This window comes from Bos mutus, chromosome 3 (genome assembly GCF_027580195.1).
Source record: "Bos mutus isolate GX-2022 chromosome 3, NWIPB_WYAK_1.1, whole genome shotgun sequence".
Classification (NCBI taxonomy): domain Eukaryota; kingdom Metazoa; phylum Chordata; class Mammalia; order Artiodactyla; family Bovidae; genus Bos; species Bos mutus.
This window is the reverse complement of record NC_091619.1, coordinates 48,999,866-49,015,480: the sequence shown is the minus strand read 5'-3', so window position 1 is coordinate 49,015,480 and position 15,615 is coordinate 48,999,866. Positions and strand designations below refer to the sequence as shown.

Sequence of the window (15,615 nt, the reverse complement as noted above, 5' to 3'; positions counted from 1 at the left end):
GGAAAATATGGAGGTTCCACAAAAACTAAAAAACAGAACTACCAGCATTCCTACTTTTCTGGGTATATAGCCAAAGGAAGTGAAAATAGAATCTCAAAGAGATAGCCGCACCCCTGTGTTCAATGCCGCATTATTCATAATAGCCATGACATGGAAATAACCTCAGTATCCAAAGTGTCCACTGGAGGATAAATGGATAAGAAAACATGGCAGACATGCAAACATACGCAACACACTAGAAAATTATTCAGCCATGAGAAAGAAATACTGCCATTTGCAACAAAATAGATGAACCCTGAGGGCATTATTCTAAATGAAGCCAGACAGAAAGATAAATATTGCATAGTATCATTTATATATGCTGCTGCTGCTGCTAAGTCGCTTCAGTCGTATCCGACTCTGTGCGACCCCATAGACGGCAGCCCACCAGGCTCCCCCGTCCCTGGGATTCTCCAGGCAAGAACACTGGCCTGGGTTGCCATTTCCTTCTCCAATGCATGAAAGTGAAAAGTGAAAGTGAGGTCGCTCAGTCGTGTCTGATTCTTAGCAACCTCATGGACTGCAGCCCACCAGGCTCCTCTGTCCATGGGATTTTCCAGGCAAGAGTACTGGAGTGGGGTGCCATTGCCTTCTCCCATCATTTACATATAGAATCTAAAAAAAAATTTTTTTAAGTCAAACTCATAGAAACAGAGAGTAGAAAATGGCTACCAGAGGCTGAGAGGTGGGGAAAATAGAGATCAGTAAAAGGCCAGTAAAAACCTTACAACTGCACAATGAATAAGGTCTGAGGATCTAAGGTAAAACATGGTGACTACAGTTGATAACACTGTATATTTAAAAAAAGAAAGATGACGCAATCAAAAGCTATTTAAGGAGATTCACTAGTGGAATTGTTGAGGGATTAAATATGAGGATAAGGAGAGAGGGAGAGTCTAGAAGGACTTGAGTATATTTATCTCTTGAGTAACTGGAGAGTATCACTAACTGAAATGAGTAAAGAAGCAATTTGGGGCCAGGGCATTAGCTTTGGACATGTTGAACATGAAGTGCTAACTAGAGGTAGATATCAAATAAGCAGTGGGATGCAACTCTGAAGTTTGAGGTGGGGACGTTTGGGCTGATGATACACAAATACCAAATACTAATGGGTTGAGACCCATTAGTATTTGGGTTGTCGTGGAAGCCATGTGAAGAGACACAAGGAGACTACAAAGTGAGAAGCAGAGAAGGTTGGAGTCCTGAGGACAACAGGGGCTAAAGAAAAGATGAGATTGAAAGGAAAAGGAGAGTATCAGGACAAGAAGAAAGGAAAGTAAGAGAAGCAAAGAGGTAGTTAGTGGGCAAAGAAGAGTAGCTGACATGACAGAACATCGGGTCCTGACTGAACAGGGAAAAGAGGGAAGCCAGAGGAGGTTGGCAGATTGGAAGAAGAGGGGGTGGCAACAGCCTCAGTTATAACGACAATGGTGAAGATGATATGATGGAGGTGGTAGTAAGAGTAAACAGTAAGAATGTGAGAGAGCAATGTGTGCTTAGTGTGAGCTACTGCAGTTCAATTTCTCAGAGTGATTACAGAATATTTTTCTTATTTTTTTGGTCAGTTTTTCTTTTTTTTTAATTTTATTTTATTTTTAAACTTTACAATATTGTATTGGTTTTGCCAAATATTGAAATGAATCCGCCACAGGTATACATGTGTTCCCCACCCTGAACCCTCCTCTCTCCTCCCTCCCCATACCATCCTTCTGGGTCGTCCCAGTGCACCAACCCCAAAGAATATTTTTCAATATGTGTACTATACTGTATCATTTTGCACATCCTGAGTACTATATGCTCAGGATAAAGGACAAAACTAGAGTAATAAGTAGGCTCTGCCTTCACTGGGTATGAATTTAGTTATACAGGATCAGATGTGACTGAAATCTTATAAGCTGACATAACAAAACAAGCATTTTTTTTCTTTAAGGAGTAGAGAACAAGTGTTAGGTAATAAACAGAAAGACATAGGTTACTGCTAAGTCGCCTCAGTCGTGTCCGACTCCTAGCGACCCCATGGACTGCAGCCCACCAGGCTCCTCCGTCCAAGGTTACATTTTTTTAATTTATTTTTAATTGGAGGATAATTGCTTTACAATACTGTATTGGCTTCTGCTATACAGCAATGTGAATCAGCCATAAGTATATATCTGTCCCCTCCCCCTTGTACCGCCCCCCCACCTCACCCACCCCTCTAGGCTGTCACAGAATACTGCATTGAGCTCCCAGTGTTATACAGCAACTTTCTATTAGCTATCTATTCTACATATGGCAATGTATTAGGTTACATTTTAAAGAACCTTTTCTTAGAGTTCATAAAGTGATACTTTTCCACTTTTTAGCTTGTACAAGGTTACAAAAGATTTAAGAATAGTATCTATTGTAAAAACAAGTATTGCCACATGTGGTTGTTCAGTAGCTATTTATATTTTCTTTCCTTTAATAAGTATCCAAGATTCCTCTCATAGTAATTGCTAGAATGATAAATACAATGGTAACTCATAAAATTTCTTATGGCAACATCTTAAAACCTAATAGTAATGGAAGGAAAACAAAATACTTTAGGAAATGATTAATGATTAATTTTTTTTAACTGTCAATTTTCAGTTGTGTTTTCTATGTTAGAATTCTAAGTCTCCCAAGGTTTCCACCCCCTGATTATTTAATCATCACTAATCTGCTGCTTGGAGAAGGCAATGGCAACCCACTCCAGTACTCGTGCCTGGAAAATCCCATGGACAGAGGAGCCTGGTAGGCTGCAGTCCATGGGGTCGCTAAGAGTCAGACACGACGGAGCGACTTCCCTTTCACTTTTCTCTTTCATGCACTGGAGAAGGAAATGGCAACCCACTCCAGTGTTCTTGCCTGGAGAATCCCAGGGACGATGGAGCCTGGTGGGCTGCCGTCTCTGGGGTCACACAGAGTTGGACACAACTGAAGCGACTTAGCATAGCATAGCATAGCAATCTGCTGCTGCTGCTACTAAGTCGCTTCAGTCGTGTCCGACTCTGTGTGACCCCAGAGACGGCAGCCCACCAGGCTCTCCCGTCCCTGGGATTCTCCAGGCAAGAACACTGGAGTGGGTTGCCATTTCCTTTTCCAGTGCATGAAAGTGAAAAGTAAAGCGAAGTCGCTCCGTCGTGTCTGACTCTTATCGATCCCATGGACTGCAGCCTTCCAGGCTCCTCTGTCCATGGGATTTTCCAGGCAAGAGTACTGGAGTGGGGTGCCATTGCCTTCTCCGAAGCACTAATCTAGATACTGCTATAAAGAGACTTAAAGTAGAGATAGTATCTTGAATTATCCAGGTGAAGCCAATATAATCATATGAACTCTTAGAGGCAGCAGTCAGAGATATGAGGCAGAGAAAGGTAGAAAAAGGCTGAGGCAGAAGAGGAAGTCAGAGATAAAAACACGCAAAGTCCTCCACCCACCGTTGCTGGCTTTGAAGATGGAGAAAAGAAGCCATGAGCCAATGAATGTAGGCAGCCTCTAGAAACCGAGAACAACCCCCCCACAACCACCCCTGCCCGCCAACAGCCAGCAAGGAAATGCAGCCCTCAATCCTACCACAGCATGGAACTGAATTCTGATCTCAATCTCATCTTTTCTTTAGCCCCTGTTGTCCTCAGGACTCCAACCTTCTCTGCTTCTCATTTTGTAGTCTCCTTGTGTCTCTTCACATGGCTTCCACGACAACCCAAATACTAATGGGTCTCAACCCATTAGTATTTGGTATTAGTGTATCATCAGCCCAAACGTCCCCACCTCAAACTTCAGAGTTGCATCCCACTGCTTATTTGGTATCTACCTCTAGTTAGCACTTCATGTTCAACATGTCCAAAGCTAATGCCCTGGCCCCAAATTGCTTCCTTACTCATTTCAAGGGATCTTCCCGACCCAGAGATCAAACCCGTCTCTCTTTTTATTTTGGAAATGTAACCTTTTATTTTGGAAATGCTTAAATCTTCAGAAAATTTAGGAGAAAAGTGCAAAGAATACTCTTATACCTATGCCTCTACTAATCAATTGCTAACAGTGTCCAATAATTGTTTGCTTTCTCACTCTCTCTAAACATTTAAACATCACTCCCTCTTTCTCCTTCTCCTTCTTAGGAAAGAAAGGGTAGTACTGCTTACATTAACATAACCCTGCTGAATAAACATCATTCTGAAACAATAAATCAAAAAGAAACTTTTTCAGGACTTCCCTGGTACAGTGATTAAGAATCTGCGTTGCAATGCAGGGGATGAGGGTTCTACCCCTAGTTGGAGAACTAAGATCCCACATGCTATGGGGCAACTAAACCCAAGCACCACAACTACCGAGCCAGCTTGCCTCAACTAGAGTCTGTGCACTGCAACCAAGATCCTGCATGCCAAAACTATTAAATCTGATGCGGCCAAATAAATTAATTAAATTAAATAAAGCCTTTTTAAAAAAAGAAGAAACCTTTTCTAAACAAGACATGCAAATGGTCAAGAAGCAGATGAAAAGATTCTCAACATCATTAATCATCAGGGAAATGCAAATCCAAACCACAATGAGACATTACTTCAAACCCGTTAGGATGGCTGGCCCAGTAAACACACAAACAAAAAACAAAATAACAAATGCTACAAGGATGTGGAAAAATTGGAGTCCTTGTGCACTGTTGATGGGAATATAAAATTGATATAGCCACTATATAAAATAGTACAGACTTTCCTCAAAAATTTAAAATCAGAAGTACCCAGTGACGTGGCACTCCCACTTCTGGGTATATATACAAAATAACTGAAAGAATATCTCAAAGAGATATTATATGAGCACTCCCATGTTCCCTATGGCATTATTTACAACAGCCAAGAAGTGGAAGTAACCCAAATGTCCATCAACTGATGAGCGGATAAAAAAGGTGGTATACACACACAGCGGAATATTATTCAACCTTTGAAAACAAAGATATCCTATCATACATACCAGATGAATAAATCTTGAGGATATTCAAGTAAACAAAGCCAGTCACACACACAAAAAAATTACTGCATGATTCTACTTACACAAGTTATCTAAAGAAGTCAAACACATAGAAAAAGAAAGTAGAATGTGGTTAGCAGGATGGTATGGAGGGGAAAAAGGGGAGCTCTTATTCAATAGGCACAGAGTTTCAGTTTTGCAAGATTACAAGTTCTACAGATTTGTTGCCGAAAAATGTGCATATGTTAACAGTACTGTACTATAATCTTAAAAATGGTTGAGATGGAAAACTTTGTGCTGCGTGTTTTTGACCACAATAAAAAAAACAAAAGGAAAAAAAATCCACAACATCATGATCACCCCTAAAACAGATATTGTTTAATTTCATTAAAGTTCAGTTCAGTTGCTCAGTCGTGTCCGACTCTTTTCGACCCCATGAATCGCAGCACGCCAGGCCTCCCTGTCCATCACCAACTCCAGGAGTTCACCCAGACTCACGTCCATCGAGTCAGTGATGCCATCCAGCCATCTCATCCTCTGTCGTCCCCTTCTCCTCCTGCCCCCAATCCCTCCCAGCATCAGAGTCTTTTCCAATGAGTCAACTCTTCACATGAGGTGGCCAAAGTACTGGAGTTTCAGCTTTAGCATCATTCCTTCCAAAGAAATCCCAGGGCTTATCTCCTTCAGAATGGACTGGTTGGATCTCCTTGCAGTCCAAGGGACTCTCAAGAGTCTTCTCCAACACCACAGTTCAAAAGCATCAATTCTTCAGCGCTCAGCCTTCTTCACAGTCCAACTCTCACATCCGTACATGACCACAGGAAAAACCATAGCCTTGACTAGACAAACCTTTGTTGGCAAAGTAATGTCTCTGCTTAATTATCAAAAAAAATCCTCTACTATTTCTAAAGAAAAATTCATCGACTAATATTTTGGTATTTTAAACATGTTCATTTTGCAGTATTCTGCTATTTCTAAACCCATATGCATTGTAGATTAAAGGGTTTTAAAGAAAAATTATTCACAAAATATTTAAATGTCTAGAACTAAATATGTTAAAAATGTGAGACATTTATCTTTCCAGTCAGTGTGAAAATATGGTATTTAACAGAATAGTATAGTATTGTTTTTCAAAGCAACTTTAAGGAATGAAAACCGTAAAAAAAAGAAAACTATAAAGAATACAAAACATTAAGATGAAAAGCTGAGGTACTGGGAAGATAACAATGAAGAAACCCTTTTACTGCATGCTAGACCCAGATAATCACGATGGTGTGATCACTGACCTAGAGCCAGACATCCTGGAATGTGAAGTCAAGTGGGCCTTAGAAAGCATCACTACGAACAAAGCTAGTGGAGGTGATGGAATTCCAGTTGAGCTATTTCAAATCCTGAAAGATGATGCTGTGAAAGTGCTGCACTCAATATGCCAGCAAATTTGGAAAACTCAGCAGTGGCCACAGGACTGGAAAAGGTCAGTTTTCATTCCAATCCCAAAGAAAGGCAATGCCAAAGAATGCTCAAACTACCACACAATTACACTCATCTCACACGCTAGTAAAGTAATGCTCAAAATTCTCCAAGCCAGGCTTCAGCAATACGTGAACCATGAACTTCCTGATGTTCAAGCTGGTTTTAGAAAAGGCAGAGGAACCAGAGATCAAATTGCCAACATCTGCTGGATCATGGAAAAAGCAAGAGAGTTGCAGAAAAACATCTATTTCTGCTTTATTGACTATACCAAAGCCTTTGACTGTGTGGATCACAATAAACTGTGGAAAATTCTGAAAGAGATGGGAATACCAGACCACCTGACCTGTCTCTTGAGAAATTTGTATGCAGGTCAGGAAGCAACAGTTAGAATTGGACATGGAACAACAGACTGGTTCCAAATAGGAAAAGGAGTTCGTCGAGGCTGTATATTGTCACCCTGTTTATTTAACTTATGTTAAATAAGAGTACATCATGAGAAACGCTGGACTGGAAGAAACACAAACTGGAATCAAGACTGCCGGGAGAAATCTCAATAACCTCAGATATGCAGATGACACCACCCTTTTGGCAGAAAGTGAAGAGGAACTCAAAAGCCTCTTGATGAAAGTGAAAGTGGAGAGTGAAAAAGTTGGCTTAAAGCTCAACATTCAGAAAACGAAGATCATGGCATCCGGTCCCACCACTTCATGGGAAATAGATGGGGAAACAGTGGAAACAGTGTCAGACTTTATTTTGGGGGGTCCAAAATCACTGCAGATGGTGATTGCAGCCATGAAATTTAAAAGACGCTTACTCCTTGGAAGGAAAGTTATTACCAACCTAGATAGCATATTGAAAAGCAGAGACATTACTTTGCCAACAAAGGTTCGTCTAGTCAAGGCTATGGTTTTTCCTGTGGTCATGTACGGATGTGAGAGTTGGACTGTGAAGAAGGCTGAGCGCTGAAGAATTGATGCTTTTGAACTGTGGTGTTGGAGAAGACTCTTGAGAGTCCCTTGGACTGCAAGGAGATCCAACCAGTCCATTCTGAAGGAGATAAGCCCTGGGATTTCTTTGGAAGGAATGATGCTAAAGCTGAAACTCCAGTACTTTGGCCACCTCATGTGAAGAGTTGACTCATTGGAAAAGACTCTGATGCTGGGAGGGATTGGGGGCAGGAGGAGAAGGGGACGACAGAGGATGAGATGGCTGGATGGCATCACTGACTCGATGGACGTGAGTCTGGGTGAACTCCTGGAGTTGGTGATGGACAGGGAGGCCTGGCGTGCTGCGATTCATGGGGTCGAAAAGAGTCGGACACGACTGAGCAACTGATCTGATCTGATCTGATAGCCTGAAAGTGTGTGAGTATGAAATCTGCATGAGAATTCACCATTTCTTTGAGTTTATTACAGTGACTAATAATAATATCAAAAGGCTGCATTATAATTCTATGCTTAAATTTAAGACATTATGGGATGCATATGCTCCCTGTATAGTCACTACTTTAAGAAAGCTAATCATAGTTATGGAGATTCAGTTTCAGGCAAAGGCAAAAGTTTAACCCTGTACAGCACGTATTAAAGAGCTGATGAACCACACCACCTACAGTCCTCCCTTTGGAGAACAAGAAACAATACTTGCTTTTATTACCCTTAAATTTAAAATAATCCTGGGAGTTGAAAATGAGCAAGAAGCCATATTATTCTTACTACAGTATTTGTCAACCTTGTCAATATTATCAACTAAACCATATCAGTAACCCTACAAGACACTAAATCCTGCAAAAATATACACATGAAGTAAAAAAGAACCAAACCATCTACAGCAGTCACGTTTGAAGACTAGTACTAATGTAAATCAAAGAGCCAGGTAGGTATCAGAAATGTTAAAGTGCTGACACCCTCATTAGAACATGCCATTTATCCATCCATTCGTAACAGCCCTACTGAACACATTGAAACTGTTAGTTATTTTTTAAGAGGCTACCTTAAGAAATTTAAAACTTTTGCAATTTAAAGGACTTGAAAAACCCTCATAAGCACCCAAGTATCTCAGACTTCAAATGCCATTAGCATTCCAGCAGCCTTTTATATGTAACAGGGCACGCACGTAGGCAGAATGACTGGAATGGAAAATGTGTCTAATCTAAGTATAGAGAATTAGCTTAAATTGTCTTAACTTTCATTCTTCCAGGACTTAATGACAGTGAGAAGAAGGAAGGTATTATAAAGGAAAACCAATGAATTATAGGGCTGTTGTGTTATCAGTCCCACTCAGGCTATGAGCAAACTCTAAACAAAGTGGATCCTAATTTGTTGAAAACACACTGCTAAAAAGAGACAAACACAGGTGTCAACTTGGGTCACCACACAGGCCCCAAAGAGTACCATCACAATGCTGTGTGGAAGAAAAACACTGCCTAAACATGGTCCAAACTAGTGAACATGAACACACCTACAGATCCTGTTCTCAGAGGCAGGATTCTACTCTGTTCAATGTGCCACAACATATAGCTAGTCCAGGAAATACTAATTCCCAGGTAAGCTTTCAACAAACTAGCCAGGAAGGACAGAACTTGAAGTTAATGTGCTCTGGGAATGTTGCCTTGCCCTGAGCCGTTGTTTGCTCAGGTAAATGCTGCTGGGCTATACCTACTTCTAGCAGATCACAAGCCCTCTTGGTTCACAGAGAGGCCGCACAGGCAGTGTGCCTGCACTGGTCCTCTGGACGAAGTACTCTCTACACCAAAAAGCTGGCATGGGTGGAATTTATAACAAGAAGCAGTGAGAAGAACCATGTCAATGGGATAAACTAAATTTCTTTTTTTACAGCTTTATTGAGATATAATTCACATACCATACAATTTATTCATTTAAAGTATACAATTCAGTGGATCTTAGTATATTTACAGAGTTGTGCACAGCATCAATTTTAGAATATTTCCTTTACCCCATAAGAAACCCCATACCCATTTCCCCACAACCCTCCCAGTCCTAGGCAAGAACTAATCTATCTTCTGTCTTTACAGATTTGCCTTTGCTGGCTACTTCAAATAAACGGAACCCCAGAATATGTGATCTTTTATGAGTGGCTTCTTTCATATATTTAATGGTTTCAAGGTTCATCCATGTTATAGCATATATCAATTCTTCATTTCTCTTTATTGTTGAACAATATTCTACTACATGGGTATATACTATTATCAGTCTTTCTCTTCACAAGCAGAAGAATCTCCTTTGCTACATAAACAAAACTGCAAAAAGTAATTAGGTCCCCACATTAGTCCATAAATGCCTACTTAAGCCATATTATAGCTGAAAACTTATCATAAATTGCATCATACTACAGTTTCTAGAAAGTGTTGGTTTCTCAGTCATGTCCAACTCTGCAACCCCATGGACTGCAGGCTCCTCTGTCCATGGGATTCTCCAGGCAAGAATACTGGAGTCGGTTGCCATCTCCTCCTCCAGAGGATCTTCCCAACCCAAGCATTGAACCCGGGTCTCCTGCTTTGCAGGTGGACTCTACCATTTGAGCCACCAGTGAAGTCCACTGTTCCTAGAAACATTCTACAGTTTCCATAAACATTATCAATTATCACAGTGACCTTCGGATTAAAGAAAATACTGAGAATGAAGCTCCTTTATAGGTAATTGCTTAAAATTTTTTCCTGTAAACCACAGTAGGAAGAGAAACTTGCAAGTCCTAAGGCCTGAACACCTCAGAACAGAACTACTTTTGGACTCCACCCACTTGAAGACAGAAGAGCAAAACTGTAAGCAAGCATACAAAGCTGGTCTCTGAAACTTTCCTCTCTTCTTGCTGGGCCCTTCACCTCATCCCCCTATCTTTGAAATTTAATTCCTTCAGTGCTCTTCACCCCAACCCTATCTCCAAACAAAACAAAATCTTTTATATATCTATTGACTAATTACAGCTTTACTTTAAAATATTACATTTACATGAAAATGTTACTTACACCAGACATTTTCTAAGACTTTCTCCCAAAACCTGAAATGAGAATTAAGTTTTCCTTCAAAGAACTTCTGGTAGGAATTAGCTCGTAAGGGGAGAGTTTTTCGTTTTGTTTTTACCAAGAGACCCTCTCATATCACAGTAAATCCATCCCATGGTAAATCAAATCTAGTCATTCTCTCAGAATAATGCATATGTAGGAGAATGAGAGAAAGTAAGAAACTGTTGTTAATTTTGTTAAGGCATGATAATGGTATTATGATTATGTCAAAAGTATCATTATCTGTTAGAAATTCATACTAAGGCATTTAAATGAAATTATGTGATATATGGGATCTGCTTCAAAATATTTTAGTTGGAAAAAGGACACAGGGGAAGGGACATGAAACAAAATACTGATAATTGTTGAGGGCAAGTAACAGGTACCTGAGAGTACATTATTCTTTTCTGCTTTATGTATGTATAAAAATTTCTATAGTAAAATACTTTTTAAAAAGAGAGAAACTGTTCTCTTCCTCTCAGGCAGTCTTTTGTCCCTTCACTTTTTATTCATAGCACTTTTATTTCTAAGGTTATTTGATTAATGTTTGTCTCCTTGACTAGACTTTAAGCTCCATGAGGATCACAAGGGTGTTTGTTTAGCTTCTGCAGAATCCCAACCCCCTCACAGAGTTTCTGGCATGTGAAAAGCATAGACAAATATTTACTAAGTAAATGATGAAGTCAGTAAAATTAAGTCATATCATGCCCCTAGATCAATAAAGACTCAACAAATAAAAGAGGGGATGATAGAAAGTCAGGGACCTTTGGTAGAAGGAAATGAACATATTTACTTACATGTAAATTTACCATTTAAGTTCACATGCTTTTCTATTAAAAATGCAGTTAAGATGCCACAAAATAGATTTAACTACATGTAGCTGAGTTACAGAAAAACATCTACTTCTGCTTTATTGACTATGCCAAAGCCTTTGACTGTGTGGATCACAACAAACTGGAAAACTAAGAGACGGGAATACCAGACCACCTTACCTGCCTCCTGAGAAATCTGTATGCAGGTCAAGAAGCAACAGTTAGTACTGGACATGGAACAACAGACTGGTTCCAAATAGGAAAAGGAGAACGTCAAGGCTGTATATTGTTACTCTGCTTATTTAACTTATATGCAGAATACGTCATATGAAATTCCAGGCTGGATGAAGCACAAGCTGGAATCAAGATTGCCAGGAGAAATATCATTAACCTCAGATACGCAGATGACACCACCCTTATGGCAGAAAGCAAAGAGGAACTAAAGAGCCTCTTGATGAAAGTGAAAGAGGAGAGTAAAAAAGTTGGCTTAAAACTCAACATTCAGGAAACTAAGCTCATGGCATCTGGTCCCATCACTTCATGGCAAATAGATGGAGAAACAATGGAAACAGTGACAGACTTTTATTTTGGGGGGTTCTAAAAATCACTGAAGATGGTGATTGCAGCCATGAAATTAAAAGATGCTTACTCCTTAGAAGGAAAGTTATGACCAACCCAGACAGCATATTAAAAAGCAGAGACGTTACTTTGCCAACAAAGGTCCGTCTAGTCAAGGCTATGGTTTTTCCAATGGTCATGCATGGATGTGAGAGTTGGACTGTGAAGAAAGCTGAGCGCCAAAGAATTGATGCTTTTGAACTGTAGTGTTGGAGAAGACTCTTGAGAGTCCCTTGGACTGCAAGGAGATCCAACCAGTCCATTCTAGGGGAGATCAGTCCTGGGTTTATTGAAAGGACTGATACCAAAGCTGAAACTCCAATACTTTGGCCACCTCATGTGAAGTGTTGACTCATTGGAAAAGACTCTGATGCTGGGAGGGATTGGGGGCAGGAGGAGAAGGGGACGACAGAGGATGAGATGGCTGGATGGCATCACCGACTCAATGGACATGAGTTTGAGTGAACTCCGGGAGTTGGTGATGGACAGGGAGGCCTGGCGTGCTGCGATTCATGGCGTTGCGAAGAGTCGGACACGACTGAGCAACTGAACTGAACTGAACTGAAAATCACTGCAAATGGTGACTGTAGCCATGAAATTAAAAGATGCTTGCTCCTTGAAAGAAAAGCTATGACCAACCTAGACAGCACATTAAAAAGCAGATACATTACTTTGCTGACAAAGGTCTAATCAAGGCTATGGTTTTTCCAGTAATCATGTATGGATGTGAGAGTTGGACTATAAAGAAAGTTGAGTGCCGAAGAATTGATGCTTTTGAATTGTGGTGTTGAAGAAGACTCTTGAGAGTCTCCTGGACTGCAAGGAGATCCAAGGAGGTCCATCCTAAAGGAAATCAGTCCTGAATATCCATTGGAAGGACCAATGCTAAAGTTGAAACTCCAATACTTTGGCCAACTGATGTGAAGAACTGACTCATTTGAAAAGAACCTGATGCAAGGAAAGATTGAAGGCAGGAGGAGAAGGGGACGACAGAGGATGAGATGGTTGGAAGGCATCACCGATTCGATGGACCTGAGTTTGAGTAAGCTCTGGGAGTTGGTGATGGACAGAGAAGCCTGGTATGCTGCAGTCCATGGGGTCACAAAGAGTCGGACATGACTGAGCAACTGAACTGAAACTGAGCTTATCCTCACTACATTCATGTGATTACACAGCTAAGAACCACAATTTCTACTTATGATATGGAAACTATGGAACCAGAAAGTTACGAAATTTTTTCAAGGTCATAATGAACCAGATGCACAAATGAACAAAACTCAGCTCTGTCCTCATGCCTCACGCTGTTCCCAAAGGAACATCATTTTAAAGAAAATCAGGGACTTCCCTGGCTGTCCAGTGTTTAAGACTCCACGCTCACAATGCTCAAAGCCTGGTCAGGGAACTAAGATCCTACAAGCCACATGGCACTGCCAAAAAACAACAAAAATAAATAAAATAAAATTTAAAAGATCATAAAAATAAAAAATGAAAGGAGTATTGTATATGTTAATTCAACTTTCAGTGACTGAGAAACTGAATAGATAGCTGTACAATAGTCTTAGATGAAAATATTTTTCTTTGACTTCATCCAAAACAATTTACAGTTGAAGCACCTAGTGGAAGAAAAAAAAAAAAAAGTGAGACCTAGCCAGGCTCCTCTGCCCATGGAATTCTCTAAGCAAGAATACTGGAGTGGGTAGCCACTCCCTTCTCCAGGGAATCTTCCCAATTCAAGGATCAAACCCAGGTTTCCCACATTGCAGGCATTCTTTACCATCTGAGCCACCAGGGAAGCTCCACACAGTAGAAGTAGTATTAAAAACAAAAGGTGAAGCATTTAAGCAATGGAGAACAGAAGGCATGACACTGAGTAATGTGAAGGCCTTTTTATTCAGCGGGTTAAACTGAAAAGGTATGGTGAAGGACAACTAACAAGAAAATTCCTAAACACTAATAAATAATAAATACTAATACCAAGACAATGTTTAAAACACCAGTACTCCAGGTTCCCAAGTTCTAAAATTTATCACAAATACAATACTATAACCAACAAAGTTTTCTATTTAATCATTATTTTATATAGAAATAGCCTACTAATATATAACTATGCCCCCAAATCCTTTTGAAATGCTGAGGACCTGAGTTTACCTTAATTTGGTAATGGATAATGATGCACACATTCTGGAAGGCAGAATTACTAAATGTTTGCCATTAACAGAAGCCTAACTATTTGAAAAACTAACCTTAACTCAGCCAATCTGAAAGTTCTTATGCTATGGTGCCAAAAAAATGTCACAATCACTTGTGTGGAGAACGTTGAGAACCAAATGAATCAAAGTCTAAAAGTGTGCCACAAAATCTAAAAAAAAAAGCTGGACAGTTTTAGTTACGAAAAAAGATTTTAAATATCTCAAACTAATTTTGAGAATAGAGTCTGGAAAGTGGTTTGTTTTCCTTTTTTTTTTTTTTTTCTCTTCACATAAAGGGTTACAAAGAGGTATCTGGCCTGGATTGAATTCTACACTGGGTTTCTCTACTGTTTTCGGGCACAATTACTACTGGCGGAGTTGCTACAAAGGCTCAGAACAATCAGTTTTACTCCTATATTCTTCATTTTATGAGCTATCAATCAAGCTTCCAACTTGAAGTACATCACTCATTGCAGAGCAGTGATTCACACATGCAATTTCCAAACAAAAATGAAAGATTTACGTGCCCCACGACGGTTTCTTCTCAACTTTTAAAATAATTGATAAAAGCACCACCTAATGAATTCCCATCCCCAAATAATCTATCGATACCTTTAAGCATTTTAATGTAAGCGGTAAAGGAATACTGTTCTCTGAATGCAGACACAACTGCTGACCCACGCGAAGAACTGATTTGTAGTTGTTTTTCCACTTGGGTGATGGATTTGCGCTCAGCTACTCATGGTGTCTACTAGGTCCCCCTGGTGACTAACATGAAAGCTGTAGCAGGGTTCGAAGACACAGACTGGCAGCGGAATAGAGGGTGGAATGGGAAATTATGAAAAATTAACACGCGAATAGTATACATGACATAACAGAATTACATTTGCATTGTTGGCGTATTCGGGATCCGCACAAGACATTGTCCCCTTCCTTTTAAAAAGCAAACATCCATCCGCCTCGCTTGAGCCCTTGCTCCCGTTTAAATCACGGGTGTGATGGAGATCGAACCAAGTGGTTCAGCCCGAGGCACATGCCGCTTCACCAGGGTATGAAGAAAACACTGATGTGACAATTTGTCATAATTTTCTAAAATATGGAGGAATGACACACCACCTTTCCTACCACCTACTGAGGACTCAGGACTGAACCGAGAACAGCCTCCCTGCGGGGCCCACCAGGGAGGGGGGAGGAGAGCAATGGACCAGGGAGAGGACCGCGGCACGTCCCGAGCCCAGACTGCGGAGCCCCAAACGCGAGGGGCGTGGGGTCGCACCCAGGTCACGTCCCGGGGCTCTCGGGATGCGAGGCGCCGAGGGCGAGCCCGGACCGGTCGGGACGCTGGGGGGCGGCGGGACAGCGCCGCGGTGGAGGCTGCGGCGCCGGGTCAGCGAGGGAGGGCGCGCCGCCAGGTGCCGGACGGCAGGGGGCAGCGGGGTTCGGGCGGGCGCCGACCCAGGGAGGAAGGAGGAAGGCGGGCAAGTCCCGCGCAGAGAGCGGGCGCGCG

General features: G+C 41.0%; 1 protein-coding gene across 1 annotated transcript in view; it reads right to left on the bottom strand.

Moving 5' to 3' along the window:
- The window catches only part of DIPK1A (divergent protein kinase domain 1A), a 130,124-nt gene that overhangs the window by 114,361 nt on the left and 148 nt on the right, over window positions 1-15,615 (bottom strand). The gene's annotated exons all lie outside the window — the stretch shown is intronic.